The sequence below is a fragment of the Lissotriton helveticus genome, chromosome 1_1 (assembly GCF_964261635.1).
Source record: "Lissotriton helveticus chromosome 1_1, aLisHel1.1, whole genome shotgun sequence".
NCBI lineage: Eukaryota > Metazoa > Chordata > Amphibia > Caudata > Salamandridae > Lissotriton > Lissotriton helveticus.
The window spans coordinates 1,371,072,601-1,371,097,096 of record NC_136057.1 but is presented as its reverse complement, the minus strand read 5'-3'; the positions used below and the strand labels follow the sequence as shown (position 1 = coordinate 1,371,097,096).

The 24,496-nt window shown below is 45.0% G+C and overlaps 1 protein-coding gene across 1 annotated transcript in view; it reads right to left on the bottom strand.

Moving 5' to 3' along the window:
• Positions 1-20,147, bottom strand: part of TMEM184B (transmembrane protein 184B) — a 506,709-nt gene extending 486,562 nt beyond the window's left edge. Inside the window, exon 1 of the mRNA XM_078683706.1 lies at positions 20,036-20,147. The gene's annotated coding sequence lies outside the window, so the exon portion shown is untranslated. The remainder of the gene's footprint in view (positions 1-20,035) is intronic.
• Between the last annotated feature and the right edge of the window lie 4,349 nt (positions 20,148-24,496).

Sequence of the window (24,496 nt, the reverse complement as noted above, 5' to 3'; positions counted from 1 at the left end):
TGAGAAGGAAAAGACAGCCTGATAGGCTACCACTGAGGAGCTTAAAAGTGAACCTGTACCTTTAAGGACCCCAGAGGTACCCCATCACACAATGCACTGCAATGGCAGTTATCTTACGAGTGTCACTTCTTTTTTAAAACAATGTACAGGATACAAATACAGTGACAGCTGGAAAGGAGGGAGGGTGTTTATAACTTCAATGAAGATTCCTACAATGCAGAACTATGTTTACAGGTATGTAAGTTTTCCTTCAGCATTGTAGGATCTTCATTGATAGTCATAAACCTTGAATAGAGTAGCAAGCTGAGAGAAAATTCCCACACTGCAGCGGTCATGTATCCATATGCTGTGAACCTGCAACATGCTTAATTTGAGATATGTTATATTAATCTAGGAGCCCAGGCCTATAAGGACAAATGAACGATGTGAATAGATTTCTCAATATTTCTTGTCTGAATTTTGACTCAGCCTGAGCAATGTCTAGACAGTAGTGTCTCGTAAACATGTGTAGAGACCTCCATGTCACTGCTTTACAAATGTCAAAGATTGGAACAGGTCTACTCCGAGCTGTGGTTGCTGCTTTCCCAATTGTAGAGTGAGCCCTAGGCCTGCCTGGTAAAGGTTTTTTTGCAATTTGGTAACAAATCTATCCATCTAGCTATGGCTTGTTTAGAGATCGCTTATCCTGGTTTTAAGGAACGATAATTTATTAACAGGTGGGTTGACTTTCAAATAGATTTGGATTTATCTAAATAGAAACGCAGCACCCTTTTTACATCAAAAGAATGTAACGTTCTCCCAGCAGCAGTTGTTAGGTTTAGAAAAAAGGTAGGCAGAGCGATAGATCAGTTAATATGGAAATCTGGTAACACTTTAGGCAAAACGGAAGGGTGCATACGTAGAAGAACCCTTTTATGGTGGAAAACTGTGAAGGGTTCTACTGAACACAGAACATGTAACTCACTAACTACGAGCCGAGGTAATGGCTATCAAAAAAGCAGTTTTCCATGACAAGTGTTGCAGAGTTGACTTATGGATTGGTTTGAATAAAAGACTCCTCAATTTTGATAATACCAAGTTCAGTTCCCAAGGAGGGAAAGCTCTCTTGACTGGAGGAAAAACTTCCTTAAAACCTTCCAGAAAATCTTTAACTACTGGACTTTTGGAGTAAGATTAATGTATTGGTGAATTTCGAAATGCACTAATAGCTGCTAAATGCACGTTAATGGACGATAATTGTAGGCCTGACTTGGCCAGATACAATAAGTATGGGAGGATGACCTTTTCCTGTACTGTAATAGTGTCATGGATCTTAGCACTACCAGCAGTTCAGGAGACAATTGATAGACAACAATTATAATCTATTCACACATAGGTTACTGCAAACAAATGTCACATTTATAAAAAAGGGGGAAAGAAGAAAAAGGAATGGAGAGGAACCGTGAATCAGATAAATCAAAATTCTTTAGAAAAATATCACACATTTATTATAAATAGTTAAACAAACATGCTCAGATAAATATTTGCTGGTATACAAAACAATTTACAAAAAGGGGGTGGTGATGGACAGAGTATCTGAGTTAATCAGAACACTCCTACCCAGTCAACAGATCAGGGCTTGATCCATCACCGTTTTTTAGCTCACTGCACCACCTCTCCTTCAGGAAGAAGCTGAAGACCTGGCTGTTCGAGCAGTAGCGGCACCCCCCCCCCCCCAGCGCCTTGAGACCCTACGGGTAGGTAGCGCGCTTTATAAGTGTCAATGATTGATTGATTGATTGGATTAGGTACTTTTGCGACCCTTCTAATATGGCGCCTGTCGTATCAGTGTTTAAGGTCCTTTTTTGATTTTGTTTTTGATTTTGCTACAAGTGAGTAAAGACACAGGTACTTTGTTAACTTTCTAACATGGCGCCCGTTTTTTGAGATCTTTACGTCCTTTTTTGATTTAGCCATCTGGGGGGGTAGCCATGTAACGGAGTGCGCAGGAACATGGCTCACTCACCTGATCTTCGAGCGGCAAATGGGAGCTTACTGTAAGACTGCGTTGGGTGAACTTCTCTTATTATTGTTGACTACCGGTCTTAGTCACGCTAGTCTGTGAAGCACTAACCGTCCGACAGGCAGTGCTATTAATAGCAAGACGAATTGTGAATTGCTTGTGGATACGTTGGGACACCGAGCCTTCTTTTCAGATGAGAGTGGCCTTTTAAATACCATATGGTTGTCTACACCAAGGATTTTTGTGCGTCACTTAGGTGTATAACATGTATTTTTACTTCAATATGGACGCAGTAACTTTTGAATACGCACGGAATTTATTCCTTGGCGGCTATGCGATTGACTAGATGGTTTATTTCGCCCCACTTCAATATAATTTTGTTTCCTGTCGGACATTAATTTTAGTCGTTTTCACATAGACATCGAAGCCAGCAAACATAGCTTTGCTGATTTTCAAGCAATGTGCTACATTGAGATATGGTTTTCACGATATCATTACACTGTGCTAGTAATTGTCCTTGAGCTTTTTTACAACTTAAGCTTAAGACGCATGGAGGACACGCTTATTTTTTTACCCTAATGTATGGCCCACTCGATGTGCGACTTTCTAAAGTTTTGGGATCCAAATAAAGGATTTGTCAATTGACACAGTAAATCTTTCTCTTTTTCAAAGCTTATTGCCGGGTAATATTTATGGGTGAAGATTGATCCTTCATATCCCGACTGTAATTTGCATCAATAAGAAGCTTAAAAGCTGAAGCCTTGTGTCGTGGAATTGGTACCGCTTTTAAGTAAGTGGTTATTACAATGGCTTTGCAAATGTTTCTATAAACTCAGATTGGCTGTTGATTTGAGTTTTTTCTTTTACAGCACATTGCGAATTTGAATATCACTGCAAGCACCTTAAAGTTAATGTGATTGCTCACGCAGGAATTTTAGTACAGGTGAATTTGTTAATTCATCCAATATCTGGTGTTGGTAGCTTTTTTCACTAGGGAGATTGAAACTTTCTTTCTTCGGTGAGTTTGGCTGAATTTTCCAAACTAAACTAATACATTTTCACTAGGAGCATTTCTTTTTCTCGCTCTCCCCCTTTTTTTCTTTCTTTCCTCTTTTTCCTATTCCTCCAAGGGAGCCCAAATCTTTATTTTTGATACATGGATTTGTAATTACAGAAATTGCTTGACGCTCAGTGAACAATTTTGTCCTGATGATGACCGCACAACTGAACAGAGGTTGAAACGCCGTCGACGCATATGTGGCCAATAAATTTCAGAGGACACATAATCCCTGTATATGTTGTATCTTCACTGTAACATATTTGTTGTTTGCCACCTGTCTGGTCTTTCTGTGATGTATTGTTTTGTATACCAGCAAATTTTTATTTGAGCGTGTTTAACTATTTATAATAAATTTATGATATTTTTCTAAAGAATTTTGATTTATCCGATTCATGGTTCCTCTCCATTCCTTTTTCTTCTTTCCTCTTTTTTTTTATAAATGTGAAATTTGTTTGCAATAACCTATGTGTGAATAGATTATAATTGTTGTCTATAAATTGTCTCCTGAACTGCTGTTAGGAATATATATTGACTGCCCCTGGTTCAGGTTGGTGGGTTGCCCCTGTAGTTGTTCGTGATGGTTCTTAGCACAACACCATACGCAGAAATGTTTCCACTTAAAAGCGTAGAATGCTCTTGTGGACGGACGTTTAGCTTCTTTTACAATGTTCATGCAATCATCTGGAAGGTTTAAATGGCCATACTGGGTGATCTCAGGAGCCATGCGACCAAATTCAACAACTGGACTGTGGGATGTAGATTTCTGCCCTGAATTCTGGAGAGGAGATAGGGTCTAAGTGGAAGGTGCTTGTGACGGACTATAGCCAATTGAAGGAGACCTGTGGTCTACCACTGTCTCAGCCATTCCGGAGCAATCAGTATCATTGTGATGTGGGACTTCATCAACTTCTGAATTACTCTAGAATGAGAGGAATTGACTGGGCATACACAATTGCAACCGACCAATTTATGAAAAGGGCATTTCCCAGAGACTGCGGTTGTAGAGCCCTGGATGCGTAGTCTCAGCATTTACTGTTTTGGGCAGTGGCAACTCTGATTTTAGAGTGCCCCATTCTTCGAAGATGTAGTCCACTACTTCTTTGAGCATCCACTTGTGATTTTTCTTTGTGAAAATTACAGAGGAAATCTGCCTCCACTTTCTGAGCTCCTGGAATATGAAAAGTTGTGATGGAGAGCCCTCTTGCTAAAGCCCAATGCCACATTGTTTGAGCTTGGAGAGACATTTGTCTTGACCTTCTTTCACTTTGTTTGTTTAAATAATACATTGCAGTGGTGTTGTCTGTTTGGATCATTGGGTCTTTTGATTTGAGAGATGAAAGGCAAGCTTTGAGAGCTAGTTGTACAGATTTCTCCTTTCGAGAACTGGCAAGATGGTTCATATGAGCACCCCATCCTGTCAGTGAGACATCTTATTCTGCCTGGAGAGAGAGTAAGGTGTGTTCTTCATTAGGAGAATTTGATATTCCCAGAGACCCGTCCTTTGTGACCATTGATCCTCTAGGCACATTTGGAGAGGTCTTCTGTAGAGACATGCGTTTGGCACTATGGAGATAAAGGATGCCATTGATCCCAGAAGAGATGTTATCTGATGAACAGTTGGTTTGGTTTGCTGCAGAAGATGTGCCCACTTCATGTGGATTGATAACACACTCTCCTCTGAAAGAAACACTTTCCCTTTGAGTGTCTAATGTTACCCCTAGGAAAATGAGGCAAGGGACTGGTGTGGAGAATGATTTTTCTACATTGACCTGTAGCCCCAGTTTAGCTAGAAGAGTTGTTGTGGTAGCGTAGTCTTTCTTTGCTTTGTTCAGAGAGTCGTCTAGGCATGGATATACGAAAATACCTTTTTTCTATAGATATGCTGCTACCACTGTCATGCATTTGGAAAACGTTCGAGGAGCTGATTTCAGGCCGAAAGGGAATACAGCGAGCAGATAGTGATGCGTCCCTACTATGAATTTTAGGAACTGCCTATGAGGGGTAATTATTGGTATGGGAAAGTATGCATCTTGGAGGTCCAAAGCAGAAAGTCAATTATTGTTCCTTATGTGTGTAAATATTAGGTGAAATGAGAGCGTTCTGAACTTTTCTTTCTTGATAAATTTGTTAAGGAGCCTGAGATCCAGAATAGGCCGAAACTGTCTAGGATGATTTTTCTTTTGAGCAAGAAAGTATCTTGAGTAGACCCCCTTGTTGATGTGATTCAGTAGGACTATTTCCATTGCTTTTTTTGTGTAGCAGATTGGATGTTTCCTGCTTGAGGTCGAATAAATTAGCGGTCAAGGTATTTTGTGGAGGGGCTGATGGTGGGGAGTTTGTGAAGCGTAGCGCATATCCACTTTGAATGATATTCAAGACCCATCTGTCCAATGTTCTCTTTTTCCACTCTCCTGCAAAAAATGTCACCGCTCCCCCCACATGAATGGGAAACTGCGAAGGGGGTGTATGCTTCTCATTGTTTAGCGTGAAAGGAGTTTTTGCCCTTGGCCTGTGAAGTCTTGTGTAAAGAAGATCTCCTTCTCTGACATAATTTTGGAAAGGCCTTTTTTTGTTTAATGTTTTTGTTGCGTGTACTTGTAGGTTCGCCCAGGGTTTTGAACCCTATGGTAGTAATATTGCCTGTCTCCAGGTTTGTACTACTGTTTAAAAGCCTACTTTTGTTCTTCAAGGCCAACTGCTTTGAGTGTTTCTGACTAGTTCTTCATTCGAAGCACTTCCTCCTCTGTATGTTGTCCAAAAAGAGAAGAACCAGAAAAAAGTACTGTCGGAAGGTGCCCTTTTTTGCATGGTTGCCCCCCACCTTTTGCCTGATGTTCATGCTCTTTGACTGAGTGTGCCCTGGGTTCCTGTCAATCAGGTAACCAGGGCCTATGTTCTTTCCCTAAAACTGTACTGTTGCACACCCAATGGGTAACTCTTTGGACACATGTAAGTCCCTAGTGAAAGGTACCATAGGTACCAAGGGCACTGTGACCAGGGAAGACTTCTAAGGGCTGCAGCACATATTGTGCCACCCTTAGAGGCCCTATACCTTAACTCACACATACTGCCATTGCATGCAGCGTGTTTTGGTGCAAAGTAAAGAGTCGACATAACACACATCCCTGTGTGCCATGCCTCCATCCCACTGCCTATGGTATAGGTAAGCCACCCCTCTAGTAGGGTGCACTATACCACTGGTGAGGGTAAAGGTGAATGAGCCTTGTACCCCTACACTGTCTAAGTCTATTCTTAGGTATTGTAAGTGAAGCAAAGCAATAATGAGTATATGGTCTGGGAGTTTGTCATTACAAACTTCACAGCTCCATGATGGCTTTGCAGAAACCTGGGTAGTTTAGTATCAAACTTCTCAGCACATTAAACCCACAATGATGCCATTGTGGGATTTAATGCCAAATGCATTCAGAGGGCATCTTAGAGATGCCCCCTGAAAAAAGACCTAACTCTATTGTCCGGGCGAAGTGGCTGCACACCAGCGGACACCACTAGACATGTTTCTGGACCCCTGGGTCTAGAGCCTCTTGCTCTCTGGGTCCTGAAACAAAGCACATACTGGGTCGAGGTGCCAAGCCTCCTCCCCAGGATGAGCAGGGTCCACAAAGGGGAAGCTTCAAATGCTTGCCACCTTTCGAAGCTGTCCCAGCCATTTGTTGCTCCCAACAAACTGGGCCCTGCTGTTTCTGACCCCCACTTTGGTGGGAGAATCTGCTGGAAAACCAAGATAGGAGAAGAGGTGTGCCCACCTTTGCCAACTCCTCCCCTCAGGTAGGGGAGGTGAGGCAAAGCACAACTCTCAGTCCCCGCCATCTTGAAGATGGGGGGACCCAGCCAACCAGAGTGTTGCTTATGCCCACCTCCCTCTGGAGGGTGGCATAATAAGAGGTGTTCCCACCCCAAGGAAGAGTTCCATTGGTCCTGACCTGTACCTACCTGAAATACATCTAAATTTAGTATTTAGGGGCAACCTGGAACCTTGCCTCCTCAGATAAGCAAGAAGAAGAGAAAAAGGACAGAAGAGCACCAACTGACTTGGCCCAAGCCCTACCGGCCTGTAACCAACCTTGACCTGCTCCAGCGAAACCCTGATGTGTGCATCAGCTTCCAGAACCCGGAGGACCTGCCCTGCCTTCCCTACCATGACTCTGTCTCCTGTGAGCACCGGATGTGCCTACCAACAGCCTCTGGCTCCGGCCAAATCCGCAAGTCTGCACCACTCTGCACCAGAGGCCCACAGCCTGAGTTCGAGTGGCCCAACACCACGAGGGTGTCTCAACTGCAATCCTGACCTGGGATCTGGTATTCCCTGACCTACCTCAAGTCTCCCGACGACGCTTGCAGTCTCTATCTAGAGGATCCCTCCCGACCACAACTGGGGACTGAAAGGAAAACTCAACACCAGAAGACACCCCTACACCCGACGCCCCACGGCCTTAGGTGGCCCAACCAACTGTGTCCCGGCTTCCCTCGACATCCTTACTTACCTCTCTAATTGGTGGTCACCTCCAGAAAATCTTCGTGCCCAAGCCTGCAGTATTCGTTCAAACTGGAGCATACCCATTGAAAGAAACAGGGCTCCCGACATCGATCCAGCACCCTGCACCCGGCAGCCCCTGTGCCGCTGTGGGTGCAGCTTGTGTGTCAACTTGGATCCCCCTTTGCCTTGAGCTAAACTCTAGGAGCTGAGCTTCCACATCCAAGTGGCATGCCCGTGAGCAGCCAACAGCCGGAGGCCCCCTATCCCCCATTGGATAACATTAGGCCTCGGCACTCTGCACCCTGCCGCCCTAGTGCAGCTCAGGGTGTTCTTTGAGTGCATTCTTGACCCGGGGGGAACCCTGGTTCAAACCCCAGAAACTCAACTCCCAAGACCAATTACTCAACTTTAAACCGATAACCTTATTTTCACCCACAGGACTGCATTGGCTGTTTTCCTGTGGGAAAAGTTCCAAGTGTGGAGTTGAAATTTGTATGAAAATCTAAATAAGTGTGTTTTAATGACTAATAGAATTACTTAACTTTGTCTAGGATATGTCCCCGTGTGGAATCTAGGCATACCACACTGAGTAGAAAAAGTAATCTGAACAAAGTAATCACAAAGTAACTGCATAGTAATTTTAACTGTTTCTAAACATTTGACCTACCTGTTACAAAGCCAACTGCATTCAACTGTATTATTATTGAAAAGTACTATTTCACTTGCCTGTACCAAGTTCTGCTTGGTTGTAAAATAAAATAGAACTAAGAAATATTTTTTATACAAACAATTGGTCTGGGTTCAGTCTTTGAGTGTGTGACATCATTTCTTGCCTGAGTGTGTACAATAAATGCTTAACACTACCCTCTGATAAAGCCTTACTGCTCGACCACACTACCACAAATAGAGAGTAAGGTATTATCTACTTTTACCTCAATAAGCCTTTGGGGATCCACTGAACTCTGTACACACTATACCTTACTTTGGTAGAGTATATACAGAGCCAGCTTCCTACAGGTACGTTGGCAATTTTCAACTGGGTGTCTGGCTTTAAAAAGAAGAGTCTTAACCAATATGTTTGCCTGAGGGAAATTCCATGACAGAAAGCAGTTGCTGAAAGTTTTACTGAGTCCACTGCACCACTGATGGGTTGGTTAGAGATTAAGGAGCCCTTTTTGATCATCATGAGGTACTCTTCGCTGTCTGTGACTTGGCAATCAGCCATGAAGGCTTTCATGCCATCCCAAATCTCTTGATGGTATCTGCCCAATAATGCTGCTGAATTGGCGTTACATAAAGGTGTAGCGGCCGTACCACATATTTTCTTGGTATTGGCATCCATTCTCTTACTTTCTCGGTCCAGAGGTGCTGTGGATTCTGGAGCCGAAGCATTCCTTTGTCATACTGCTGTTGCAAGAATGTAATCTGGCTTTCGATTGTTTAAAAAAAATCAGGATTATGTTGCGGAGGCTTGTATTTCTTCAACAACCTAGGTGTTGTATATTTTACAGTGGCGGGTGTTAAGAATTTTATTCAACAATCAACATGACACCTGGAAGCAGAGCGTTGTGTAAGCTCTAGGTTGTAAAGTCTCCAAGATCACTGACACTGTTGGTTGAGGAGTGTCAACTATGATATTGAGTTTAAATGGTCCTCTCACTCGGGCGTCTTGGAATGTTATGATGTCATCCACTGGTGAAACCCTGGTTGGAGACTGAGCTGGAGAGGCTGGTGTGTACGACGTGTTAGAAGTCTAATCAGAATATTTGACCTTCATCTTGTTGAAGGAGTCATTGATCTTCCACCAGACTGTGATCATGGTGGTAGTGATCAAATTGGGGCTGGAGCCTTCCACTTCCGAATCGGACACATAGATGTTGCTCTAGAAAACGGTTGCGCTGGATATAAATTCAAAGGATGTAAATAAACCTGCATAGGGTCTTTAGTCTGAATTATGGGTCAAATAGGTGGGAAACCCATATCTGGTTTAGGACATGGAGCGTCTGAATGCTGGGACGACCCTGACCAGTGAGAGGAGGATGAAATCTCCATCCGAGTGACGCTCTACATCGAGGGGGGTGTTATCGACGTCATACATATTCTTTCAATCACAGCTGGAGTCTTCGGCGGAGAGATACGTCTCTTCGAGGCCAAGTGGGACTTTGGCTTCAACATCGACTGATGGGACTTTGACGCCGATCAGTGTGACCTTGACGTTAAGTAATGGGACTTCAACATGGAGCATGATCGCTACGGCTGTGCCATCAATCTTCGGCATCGTACGAAGTCCTGCTGCCAATTCGGACATTGAACAATGACTGTGATGGAGTCCCATCAAAGTTGAGGCTTCCTTCAAAGATGAACAGGATGGAGCTAAACCGCTCTATGACGACAACTAGGTCCTTGACGCCGGTGAATGGCATAGATGAGAGTAATGTCGTGTCGAGAGGGAGACCTTTTGGACACAGACCTACTTTTCTGGGAGTCCATACCTGTTCTCAGTTGCTTTTCTGGAGACTGGTGAGAACAAGAACTCTCCATTCTCTTCCTTGTCTTCCTCTCCTGGTCTGCTTTCATGTCTGCCATCCAGCCACGCAGCCTGATACCTTCTCTGTCCTTAAGGGTTCTTGCAGACATTTTGCTGCAAATGTCACAGCCGTTAGTAAGGTGTTGAGGAGACAAACATACCTAACATCCCTTGTGGGCATCAGAACTTGCTTTTTGTAAGCCACAGGAAGGACATTTAGTGAAGAGAACAGGCATTCTGAATAATTTTATTCAGAATTCCAGAAAAAATTGATGTAATTGATTAAAGAGGTGGTAATATGTCAAGTAATAAGCTTTTTAAAGTGCTGACATTATTTTGGAAAACGTTGTAGGTGAAGAAAACACCTGAGGTGTACAGAGATCCTGTCTGAAGGATCTGTAAAAAAGAATGGACTTGCAGGTAAACTGCCGCAGCAGTGCATTGCGGGATGGGATACCTCTGGGGTCCGTAAAGGTACAGGTTCCCTTTTAAGCTTCTCAGTGATAACCTATCAGGCTCTCTTTTCCTTCTCATGCTGTCTTTGGGTAATAAAGCGATACCAAAGGGGATGATGGACGGAGCGTTTGAGGAAATCAAACACTCACACCCAGTCAAATGATCTGGGTTTAATCCATCACCATTTTTTAGCTCACTCCACCACCCTACTTCAGACATGGCCATATGCAAATCAGTCTGACCCTGTGCCTCATGGCAACAGTCCAGCCTGAACTGCCAAGCCATGTCTTCCCTGGACCAGAAACAAGCATCCTAGGACCGGTTTCAGATTCATAATCCTCATCAGCCAGGCTATCTTGCATCCAGTGGTAGAGTGAGCAAGGGACCCAAGTCTGGACATACCCTGCCAACTTAGGGCGAACAAAGCGATACCAAAGGGGATGGCAGCATTTATTTCTATGACAAAGTATTGCAAGTTTAAAAGACGTTTTTGGTATATACAACCTGTTGTTTCTCCTCTAAAATTCTCCAGGAAAATACAATCTACACAGTGACTATACGGAAAATGACTTCCAGTGATGTACACTATTCAATATCCTTTTCTGGATTTCTTATATATATATATTTCTAGGGTCCACACAAGCAGCACAGAATCATTCAAGGTTAATGACCATCAATGAAGATCCTATCCTACGATGCACATCAAGCTATTTAAAATTCACCCAATAATAAATCCCCGGTAGAGGACGGCTTACACAAGGAATTTTACAGATGGACGAAACCTGACAATGTGCAGTCTCTATGTGCTATTGTCAGGGAGGCGAGTGAGACATGCAACCTTGGACTGGTCTGCAATAAGGCCCTGATAACGGTGTTTCCCAAACAGAGTAAGAACCCAATTTTCTATAGCTGCTATTGAACCGTCTCTATCCTTAATTTAGACATCAAGGTTCTAGCCAGCATACTAGCTACCAGTATTAAACAGACCATCCCTTCACTTATCCATCCAGCACAAGTGGACTTCGTCCCAGGATGGACGTTCGGCAATCACCTTGGTACTCTAGCCAAAAAGGAGTTTGACTGTATTGAGTGGGAATACCTTTTCACGACTCTCGCAAATTCAGACTTGGTGAAGACTTTATCACTAGGGTTCCAGTGGCTTGATGACTACTCCACAGCTCAGGTGAACTTCGGGGGTTTATCATCAGACCCATTTCTGGTCTGGCACGGAGCACAACAGGGCAGTCCCCTCTCCCAGTTACTCTTCCTACTTGCACTCAAGCCCCGAGCTACCAGTCAAACTGTGGAGGATATAGTGGGGATACAAACACCTGGATGGCCATTGTCCAGGCTTCTCTATGCAATTGACCTCAGGAGGCACGATGGTGTAACTCCAAGTGTGCCAGAGCCCATAAGGAAATAAAAAGGTCACACTAATCTACTCCACGCCATACAGATTTATTCAAAGTCCCAAAGTATAAATATAAACTCGTGATTGAAGAAAGAAAAGCAGAATTGAGAAGTTCAGCATGGGAAGACCTGGAGAGCGCAGGAGCCTTAAAAGATTAAAAATAAAAGGGAAAGAACCCACTGTTGAAGATCAGGACTCAGTGGAGTGCTGATGGGTTAGAGCTGGATGATGAAGATTGGACGGAGGCGGTGTCATCCCCCAGAGTAGTTGCTATCCAGATGCGGCTTCGATTGGTACAGCTGAAGGTATTGCATAGGTCCTACATTACCGGGCCGTGCCTGGTGCGAATGCGCCGAGCTGAGAGTGGAGACTGTCGGAGAGGGTGCGGAGACGTGGGTACCCTGATGCATATCCTCTGGCACTGTGAAGTGATACAGATGTATTGGTCAAAGATTCATGATAAGTTGAGAGAGGTGTTGGGGGTGGAGGTGCGGCCTGAGGCTCGGAGATGTTTGTTGAACGTGTGGGAGCCGACTGATTTGAATGCGTACCAAAAGCAGTGGGTTACGCTAGCATATATGGTGGCCAAGCGTAATATAGCTCAGCTTTGGGGCGCTAGTCAACCGCCTCGAGTGGGCAAGTGGATGGAAGACCTTGACTGGTGCATGTTCCGAGAAAGATCAGTATATGTGGCCAGGGGTTGTCCGCGGAAATGGGGGAAGATCTGGGGAGCTTGGAACAGTTACCGCGGGGGACTTTGCGAGCCGCCCATGCCGGAGCCTGACCTAGAAGCACAGGAATCCCCTTGATCCCAGTGTTAATTGTCATCAGTTAGATTCTGTATTGTGCCATTTAGACCCCTGAGTCGATATCAGACGCTTTCGTCTGAGACTTACCTTTTCTTTATTTTTTTGTAATGTTTCTTATTGTGTAATAAAAAGATTTAAAAAATAAATAAATAAAAGGGAAATTATCAACTGCCCTTTTTTAACTGAAGTGAGACAGAAGAGGGTAGAGGAGTTTACAAGGGATCTGCCTGTAGATCTATCTGCAGCCACCCAACTTCCATCATAGTATCTGAGGTTGAGGAGGCACTAGCTCAGGGAATCTGCTTGAAAGCGCCGGGCCCAGATGGGGTGCCCCTTGATCTTTTTAAAAGCAATTCTAACTTGTGGGCACCACTGTTGACGAACATCTTTAAGGCAGTTATCATTGGCCCCATGTCTGTATCCTGGAAGGAGGCATTAGTGGGCTATGTTTCCAAAAAGGGTAACAGAAGTAATCCGGCATGCTATAGGCCAATCTCACTCATTGATGCTACAGCCAGGGTGCTAGTTAGAGTTCTCCTTGCCCACTTGGAGGCCTGGGCAACCACTGCAGGGGTCATCTCTAAAACACAATATGGCTTCAGAAGGGGATTACGCATGACCAAGCAACGTTTTAACTTTTCCTTAATTATTAACACATACGTGAAGTCCAGGAAGGGTTCTATCCACCTGGCCTTCATGGATTTGTCCAGTGCCTTAGTGCCTTTGACACTGTTAATTGGGACAAACTGTGGGCTATGATGGAAGGCATGGGCGTAGAAGAAGCATTGGTATCCCTCCTCCGCAGCTTACACTTTAATACCACATTGGCCATAAAATATGGCACCCAGAGGGAAAAAAAAAACTGATAGCCTCAACAGAGGGTGTCCGACAAGGGTGCATTTTAGCCCCCTTCTTAATCTTAAAATACATAAATGGTCTGGAGGCCCTTTTTTATAGGGAGGGATTTGGATTTTCCTAAAATTGGTAGCAAACCAAATTACTGATTTTATATCTTTACTCGATCTAAAAGTTAATTTTACTAAATCATATATTTTGGTATGCGGCTCAAAGACCACAAAAACCAATAATTTTATTGAAAAGGATAAGAGAATACAAAAGGTAGACAACTTTACGTATCTGGGGAATTTATATAATATTCGCTTGATTGGGAACCACTTGTCACAGCAAGAGACCATCATACAAATAGGGTTGTAGATGGGCTATTTAGTTTTGCACGTAAATTGGAACATAAGCCTGTGAGAGAATGAATTACCCTATATAAAGCAAAATTCCTTTCTATTGCAACATATGGGGCGGGGTGTGGGGACATCATAAAAGCCGTCAGCTACAAACATTACAAAACACAAATTCACCAAAAGGCTATTGATGACTCTGAATAGTGCCCTCAACCTGCTATGTCACAATGAATCGGGACTAGAGTTTGTAGAGGATCGTATAGCTAGTGCCCCTTTGTTGTTATGGGCAAAAAATTGGCAGTCTGAATAATTAATGTTTTTACGTGAAGTAATCAGAGACTGCCTAAATGTGGAAAATGCTCTAAAATACCATGGCTCCGCTTTGTGAGAGGCAAATATCTAGAGATAGGACTGGGGCACTTTTATGACAACCCAGAAAGTATCCCACTTAATACTAAAATGATTATTAAAGAGACGTTTTACTCCAGGGCTAACATGTCATCTAGAGCAAGATGATATGGGCCAATCACAGATGCCTGCTGCCCCACTGCAATATTATCTAACTTTTACTACTGATTTGCAGACTAGATTTTATCTGAGCAGATCACGTTTACGCACTGTGCACGTTTTGTTGGCATTTCCACGTCAAAGAGGGTGGATGGATATGCTCACAGCTGTCAGTGTGACAACTCTACGAGTCAAAGCACTATGCACTTTATTCTATTCTTTACCTTATATAAAACGGTGAGGAGAATATGTTTAGTCCCATTACTAAGGAAAATCCGCCCTTGCACATATATTGATGGTTTTAACTGCTTGTACACTGCCCTTGATATTTGTATCGCAGTAGCCAATTATATAAAAGTTTCTAGGGATATTAGCAAACGCTATTAGTAAGAGATCCTGTGTAACAAACGGTTTTTACTGTATGTTGTCCCAAACCAGTCACTAGTGATTTAGTATTTTATGCTCTTTAAATTTTATGAATTGTATAATACCATGTTGCTCCAATTCCATTACTGCATGTAAAGAATGTAATTTCCCTGGAATCTTATGAATTGTTCTTTTAAATTATTGATTGTAATTGTAATTGTTTTATATTGTGATAATTTCACTGCAGACTTTTATAGTTCTTCCAAATAGAAATAAAGTTGTTCTTGACTTGACATCCTATTGACACTCATTGACCTACCCCCCTCTCTATCAGGTCGCCCGAGACTTATTAAAGCGCTCAATGCAGTATTCGGATATTAGATCAATTGGGCCAAAAGCAAAGCCCTACCCATCTCAAAGATCACAACAAAGGCGGCCATACTGCATTATCAGTTCCAATAGAAACCAGTCCACTGTAAATATCTAGGGATGTATGTTAACAAAGGCTTGGAGCGCATGGTGCTGGACAACCTTGACCTTTCATGGAGTGGACCAAGGCGGACTATGCCAAGTGAACACACCTTAATCTGTCGCTATTGGGCAGGACACAAGCCATCAAAATAGTGACACTCCCCGGGTTCACATATGTCTTAGGCATGCACCTGCTCCTGTCTCTGATTTCACTTCAATATTCCATGAATAGGAACATTAAAGGCTTAATACTGCAACTAGCAATGTCCAAACTGATTGCCCACAGGAAATATGTGTCCTAAGTCTCCCATCGGTAGAGCACTGAAGACTTGCACTGCATCTCGTACAGCTCAACTACATGCATCAGCACATGCCAGACACCCCTCTCTTGGTTATGATTCAAAGGAACCTCTCTGGCAGCCCTCTAAAACTGCATTCATTCTATAAATAAGGAGCACTCGGGATACAGCCCCCAATCCTATGGTTCAGGCAATAATTTGCTCCCGGAAGCATGGCCACAAACGTCTCTCGATCAACGCTTATCTCCATGATACAGCATCACCCTGGCAGAAAACTAGTATCCGAATAGGAGAGATATTTAATTCTAAAGTGTGGCAAGAGGCAGGCATAATGTCCCTATCCCAGATCATTGTCCATGACGCTATAATGTTCACCTACCACCAACCAAGAAGTCGAGATACCTACAACTCCCCCACTACCTCTTTAGATAATTGGATATGCCACCATTGGTTATACTGCCCTCCCAGTGGCCTCCTATCTCCGCGGTTGGGGCTGTTTTAAAGGGATAATGTCTGGGCTTTCTAACCTGCTGATACAGCACCTGCATTCCACCCCGACTAAGATTACGGGGTACATGGCAGGAGAAACTCCAGAAGGATTATGCAGAAGAAGACAGGTCAGAGGTTCTGGAAAACCTGGGCAAGAGGGTGAGGGAAGGCTGGATAAAATCCTGCCTTTTTAAGACCACCGAAGATTGGTACTGGACCCCTGCTAAATTAGAGCATGCAGGCTTACTCCATCACTCACATTGCTGGCACAGTGGACAACCTTGTTGTGACACAGTGCATGTCTTACATGATTGCCCTGACATACTTGACTTATGTGTTGCAGTGGAAGACACATTCAGCAGAACAGTTTCCATCACCTCGCCACTAGATAATGCTTCATGACACACCTCTGGCACCTCCCACAGTGACTAGTAACTAACGTTTTCTCTCCCCGGCGAGGATCAGCAGAAGCGTTTTAAGGCGTGGGCTAAGTGGGCTCGGGCAAAGGGCCCCAGCCTTTCAGGGGGGGCCTGATAGAGCCAGCTCTGTTCTACAAGTCTTGCCCCGATGACCATGAAAAAAAATTAAATAGATTGTTGTAAATAGTGTTTTTCTATCGCTTATTTTTAGTGTGTGAGAGTCTATTACAGACATTTTGCAGATACAATGTGCTTGCTTCATGCAAAATCCATATAAAAAGTTTCTTTTAGATCAACACAAAACCTCATATAAGAAATAAAAGAGCAGGGCCGTACTCGGGAACTGAAACCGGCCCTGGCAAACTGCTTGGCCGGGCCCCCCCTGGGGTGAGGGGGGTGCAGTCGAGCAGTTTGCGAGGGCCGGTTTCGGCCGATTTTGTTACAGGGGCCGATAATGCCGACACCCGGTAACAAAAACAGCCCACAGGGGCCCAAAACCGCCCCCTAACCTAGTGGCCCACCGGGGAAACGTCCGGTGCCCGAAACAACCAGTCCGGCCCTGTAGAAGAGTGCCACCAAGATTATTTGCAATAATATTAGTGAGCTGCTGCTGTGTTACAATACTGAAAACACACATCACTATCCCTGAATATCAGATGTACACACATTTAGAATTTGTCCAAAGAAGGCATGAAAGAGCTGAAACTGGATCATAAAATCAAAGCTGTTCCGAACAGCAGGGGTCACCAAAATACATTTGGCCCAGGGCCCCAAAAATTCTTCAAACGTCCCTGCTGATCAGAGCCAAACTATGCATTGTCTACCACTGACAAATCCCGCTTAAACCCACATACGGAATGTCTGCCAGAGATGTTAAAAACTGCCTCGTATGAGAGGCTCATTTGCAAGCTGATGGATCAACTTGAGATCTACCTACAGATCTGGGCTCCATTTCTGAATGATGGCACATGATGACCACGCCTAGTTCCACGTGTCTGAGATCCTTACATATGCAAGTACATGCAGGACCACCCCCACCCTACGGGTACCATGCGGGGAGCCCTGCCAGGATCAGAGCACTATTCAGGGCTTTAAGTGGATGACAAAACTTGGGGGTCTCTCAAAGGGGCGTGAGCAATGTAATTAAGGGCGTGGCTTAAAAACATGTAAGCTAAAAAGCTGTGGTTAGCATAGTGGGCCACCCGACTAGTATTTTGCTGTTTCTGCCATTGCATCCAGATATATGATACAACAAATAACATCATACCTACAAGAAGTCAGGACTATTGGCTTAGTCAATGGTTGTTAGTTGTATAAGATACATAAGCAGCAACTATGGCTTGTATATAATATTGAACAACCTTCCACTTATAGCCCTGGTGACACCACAACAATGTTAATGCACCCGAGTTTCAAAAAGAGAAGGGAAATCCAGAGAGGAAATTACTCTCTTTAAAGGATTTCCCTTCCCCTAGAAGGCTCACCTGGCATGACGCCACAAGCTCCTCAATGGACAAGGCCCCTCGATCCTAGGAGACATGGTCACCCCGTACAAAGCCTCGAGATCGCTGCGCTCGGACAATGAGCGACTGGCGAATATCCCCAAGTTTAGGAGGGCACGTACCGGAGGTCGCCGCTTCTCAGTAAAGGTAGCCACCTGCTGGAACTTGCTTCCCCGCAGTTTGCGGTTGGAACCCTGCTACTTGCGCTTTCGCAAGCAGCTCAAAACTCTTCTCTTCCCTAAATAAAATGTTCTTTTTCCCTTCCCCTCTCAGCCAACTTCTCAGGTCTCACAGCGCGGGGATGCCTCCGGGTCACCAGGCGCTTTACAAATCCTTAAATAAATAAATAAATAAAATCTCCACTAGTGAGAAGTGAGCAGTGTGAGCACGCGCACATGATGTGCCTGCTGTATCGAAATGGGTCTCTATCGGGCTCTATTTTTGCCCTGGCACAGGCAGTCCGTTTTTTTCCGGACTGCAGTGACAGCAGACTGCAGTCTGGAAAAAAAGTGCCAGGGCACAAAACTGAGCCCGATAGAGACCCGTTTCGAGGCCCCCTTTAAAAAACTGCCGGTACACGGCATGGGTGGGTCTGGCCCACTTAAGGCCCTGGCACTATTCAAGATTTTGTCACACGCCTAATATGGAGGACTCTGCGCGCGTCCGCCGGCATTGGATGGAACACGAGTCACGTCACCGCGCAGCATACCTCCCCATCCCTTGCCCTTTATCCCCAGGTCCCAAGGGCACCCGGTTCGGTGCCCTCTATTCCCTCCTTCCATGTGGCACCCCCATCCCTCCTCTTCCCCCGTTTCAAAGGGTTTCTCCCCCCGCATATTATTGTTCTTTGCAACACTCAGGGACATGGATGACTGGCTATCATTATACAATACATTGTCACACTCTTGGTATTTGTATCTGTACTTCTGGAAATAAATAACTATTCTAAAATATCTACTCTGAAAATTGTTCTAGCTCCACTGTGCTGCTACATGGAGATAGTCATACTTCAACTACTCAATATACCTACCTTCAAGGTACATAGATGTGGAGTTAGGTAAAGTAAACATATACTTACATACCTAAGTATATACATACTGTCAATAATTTGGTCCTCTATAAGTGAAAGATATTCTAGTAGCATGATATTCTGGAGACGATAAAAGGAGGAATACCCTCTTGGCAGCAGTGGCAGTACAAGCATTTAGATGGAAGTGAATACACATTGCACAGGAGTCTGAACAGTTCTGATTTTTGACACTGGTTGAAAAGCATGCAAGATATGGCTAGCAACAATTCCAGGATGCTTTGCCAGGATTTTGGAGAAGCTCTCAACAATTTGAATGATGTAGACACTCTGGTTGGTGCTGGCAACCCACCTAAGCCACTAAATGGGTAGAAGTACTGAACTCCTCAGCCTGTACTTTGTCCTAATTCTCTATTGATTTCAGGAAGGCATACACACTTTTGCGCAAGATAAGACTAAGACTACAGGATTAGTGGTAGACTGTCACCCCCCCAGACATGGGGTATAGTACTGTTGGCTTGAGAAGGAAACAGTTTCCAAAATTATTATAACCATTGTTCTAATATTTACAGTTCCAGATACATCAAAGGAAACACTACACCTAAGCTGGCCAATGGCTACTGGGTGTTGTGTATTTCTACAGTATTCATTGTCCTCATGTATGATTGTGTGATATCTTATGAAAAGGCTGCCATGTTGAGAATGGTCCTACGCATTCACCAGCATTAGGGTTCATTGATAATGTAAAAATCTTTTTCTTTTCTTTTTCCATATAGCTTTATCCAATTTCATTACATACTTAATGGAATGTATCCCAATCTAAAAAGGTCGGAGGCGTACACTTAATCCAGCATTTACAGGTTTCTCTCCGAGGGATTAAAAGGAGGTAAAAAAAAAACTTATTTTTATGTAAAGATAACAATTCATAACTTGAGAAAATACCAAAGAATACTACAAAAATGCTCACCTGGATATCAAAACCAAATATGTCTTCCATACCTCTAATTGCAGAGCCCCAAAATTGATGTAGCATAGGGCAGCTTAAGAACATATGCTCATAGACCGCTTTTTCCTGCTGACACTTTGGACGGCATGGAATAGTTCCCTTTGCAAACTTGGAGAGCTTAGAAGGAAACCAGTATACTCTGTGAAGAAAGAAGAGATGACCTCGATTTAAATCCTGCAACATTTCCCTAAACATTTTCCCTATATCGGAGGCATTTGGTTCACTCATGAGCATTTTCCCTGCCCTCATTAAAAAACACAATGCATAAAAAATTATATCAGGCACAAATAACCCTCCCTTATTTTCTTTCTCCGAAGCTTTTTCCAAGAAATTCTTATACCCTTGGAGGCCCACATGAAGGTATTTAATTTTGCCTGTATTTTCCCTAGACCTTCTTCTTCAAAAGCTAATGGTATATTTTGAAATAAAAAAGATACATTTTGGTAAAAACATAAATTTTTCTAAGTTTACTTTTCCTATTAGTGTCAGAGGTAAATATGGCCAGCTTTCTAGAGAATCAGAAATGTCTTTATATCAGCTGTATGAAAGCTTATATAAACTATATCGTTAATATCCTGGGTAATTCTAATGCCTAGATACCTTATTTCTCTTTTCAATGTAGGGAAACAAACATTCAGATTCCAGGCCATACACTCGGTTTTTGACTGATTGATCTCATACCCCGAGATACGACCAAATTGCTTGCTGTGCTAAATTATATACGATAGGAATGGCCGTCACAAGGTCAGACGTATATACCATTATATCGTCGGCAAATAACAATACTTTTTCCCCCAGTTTTTGCATTTAAAAGGAAGTATATCCTCATGCCTTCTGATCCTCTCTGCGAGAGGCTCTATATATAAATTAAAGAGCAATGGTGAAGAGGGGCATCCTTGCCTTGTCCCTCTCTGAATTGCTAGAGAAGAGGAGAGATTGCTATTTATCAATATTCTGGCTGTTGGGGTTTGGTAGATCGAGGAAACTGCCTGTGACGGGGAGGCGGGTCCTGTGGACGTGGATGCTGATGTTGCCTTGGACTGGTGGTCCGCTGTGCCGCTGACCCCCCTTTCTGTCCTCCCTGCACAGACTGATGAGACTGACCAAGGGGACTGGTTCACGAAGGAGGTCGGCAGTGTTTGGAACTTCCCGGCGGAAAACGAGCAGGGTCCCTTTAAACCCGGACTGCAGTACGACGAGGCCCCGCCCCCTGAGAGCGAGGCCAAGCCAAAAGCCGGAAGAACGAGCAAGAAGGCGGACAGCGTTTTCCCGGAGGCGGAAGGTGTTTTGCAGTGGAGACGGAGAGCGGAGCAGTCGAGTGTCGAAGAAGGAGAAGGATACGAGCAGAGCCCAGCTGAGATCTTCAAGCCAGGAGGCCACCGGTTCGGCGCTTCGCCCTGCCACGTTCCCACGGGAGGAGCGTGGCTGGACAAGGTACGGGGCAAAGTAGCGGGCTGGGTGGGTCGGAGCGGCCAGTCGAATACCCGAGACTCAGTGTAAATATTGTATAGCCTCTGTACCCTACCCCACACGAGCACTACGGACGTGTATATAATCGAGCACTTGGTTTCCCTCACTCCCCGGGCCCCTATTGTTCTATCACGGACACCCCAGTGACTTCTCCTTTTCTTTCCTTTGCGGTACCCTCCTGACGGAGACCAGAGCCTGAACACCGGCGATCCACAAGTCCCCCCTAAAGACCTGACAACGCGGATCAGCTGCACTCCGCCACGGCTTCACTCTGGATACCTCGGGGTTCCCAAGAAGAGTCAGAACGGAGCCCTCCGAATTCGCAAGACTTAGAGTGTCTACCAAAAGAAGGAAAGCATATCTTAAAATAAAACCTTCTTTGAGAGCGCTATTTCCTGCCTCTGTCTCCCTTGATATTGAGCCCCCTGACTCTGATTCTATATTCACTGTACCCCCTGACCCTGCCCCGCCACAACTGGTGTCAGAAGTGGGATTGCCATCCCAGTCCATCTGTGAATCCGAGATGGACGCCCTTTTACAGCATCTCATAAAGGGGCAGGAGAAACTGGAATGGGCGGTAGAACGGCAGTTGACCTCGGCTCAAGCCGATCGGGACCTGTTCAAGTCCACTATTGCAGCACAGATGGAAAACATGCAGAAAACGATGACGCCTCCCACTGGTATCGTTCAACTGGAGAGTAGAGCACACGTCCCCAGCCCATCAGGAATAGCGCTACAAAAATATGTGCAGGGCGAAGACCCCGATGCGTTTTTAATGAACTTTGAGCGGGCAGCCAGAGCTCTGGGGTGGCCCGAAGACAAATGGCCTTTCTTCCTGGCCCCACTGCTAACTGGAGAAGCCCAGTTTGCGTATCAAGTCGCAAATCCTGCTGGGAACGCCCCATATGCCCTCATCAAAAACGTGATTCTGGATCACTTGGGGCTAGACCCTGAAGCCTACAGAGTCAGGTTCCGCAAAGAGAAGGGGATCCCGGGTGAGAACCCCAAAACACTCTTTTTCCGGTTATAAAAGGATGGCCGACAAGTGGCTGAAATCCGAAACCAGCACCAAAGAAGAAATACTGGCTCGGATTTATTTGGAGCAATTCATGGAGGCTCTCCCTTACGGATCACAGAGGTGGTTGAGACAGCACTCGGGACTCACTGTCGAACAGGCCATAGAGATGGCCGCCAACTATGCAAGAGCAGAGCCCCGGGGCATAGGATGGGAACCGGAAAGGCATCCAAAACCCCTGTCTGCCGGAAAAGGGGAGAAAAAACCGTGCCCTGCCCCCGAACCCTTCCGACCACGCCCTACCCGGATGGAGGTCCCCCTAACGCGTGGACCCCAATGCTTCGACTATGGCGAGTGGGGACATATTGCCCGCCTTTGCCCCAGGAAAAGACCAACAGAGGAGACGATGGAGGTGGGCTATCTACCCAAGGCCGTCCTCTATTCCGCTGAGCTGGGCTCCTCTTTTTATGCGAGTATGAAGGTAAATGGGTATGACATCAAAGCCCTCCTGGACTCGGGTTGTAAACAGTCGGTTGTGCAAGAACGGTTTATCCTCCCCGACCAATATGACCAGGATGTTATTGTACACATTCGGTGTGTACACGGAGACATTAAACCTTATCCTGTTGCTCATGTATCCATTAGCCTTATCGGCCTGCCGATGTGCTCAGTAAGAGTAGGGGTAATGCCGTCCCTCCCTGAAGACATGATCCTTGGTGTGGATAATCCGGCCTTCCTGGACCTGTTTCGGAGAACCCTGTCCGAACAGCCCTTGCCCAAGTCCAACCCACAGGCTGCCTTGATCACTACAGAACCCTGGGTCCTTGACCGCAGTTTTAGGTTTGCCCAGTCCGAGGACAGGTCATTGTTTAATGCATGGGAGGCAGCCCAGTCAGCACAGCAAGGCCCTGCCCCCTCCTATCCTAGATTCATTATAAAGAAGGATCTGTTATATCGAGAAGCCGCCGCAGGAAACGAATTATAGCTCTTGGTTCCGTTTTCATTTCGAGAACAAGTACTGTTTTTCGCACATGCTCATCTGACAGGCGGTCATGCGGGAAAAGAGAAGACCACAGAGAGCGTCATACGGCATTTCTACTGGCCAGGAATCTACAGAGACGTGCAGGAGTACTGTAGGAAGTGTGAAATATGCCAGAGGAAAAATGCACATCGACCCCAGGCGGCCCCCTTACAACCGATGCCTATCATTGGGGTGCCCTTTGAGCGTGTGGGTATGGACCTTATCGGGCCTCTACCGAAGACCCCCAGAGGGCATTTATACGCACTGGTTATCGTGGACTACGCGACAAGATACATAGAGGCGTTTCCCTTAAAAACTCCCACTACAGCCAACGTAGCAGAGAAGTTCGTGGAATTGTTTGCCAGGGTCGGGTTTCCAAAAGATGTTGTAACGGACCAGGGGACGCCATTCACTTCCCGACTCATGAAAGAAATCTGCAAGACCCTGGACATACGTCATCTGAAAACATCTGTCTATCACCCGCAGACGGACGCCTCGTCGAGAGGTACAATCAGACCCTTAAAATGACATTAAAGAAAATGCTGTCCTCAGAGGGTCCATCCTGGGACCGATTGCTCCCGTTAGCCCTATACGTGCTCCGGGCCCAAAAACAGAGCAGCCTAGGCTATTCGGCTTTCGAACTGCTATACGGGAGACTACCGAGAACACTGCTCGAAATAACCAAAAGCGCCTGGGAAACCCAGGAAGGGCAAGAAAGAACTACGTCTTTGGAATACACCGCACAACTACGGTCCAAATTGGGGAAACTCCGAAGTCTGGCCTATACGAACCTCGAACAACAACAGAAGAGACAAAAGAAAAACTACGACAGGGGAACGAGGTTGCGGAGACTGAACGTCGGCGGATGGGCCCTGGTATTGTTACCTTCCATCACGAAGAAAACCGAATGGGTCGGACCCTACGAGGTAACGGAGATAATTGGGAACA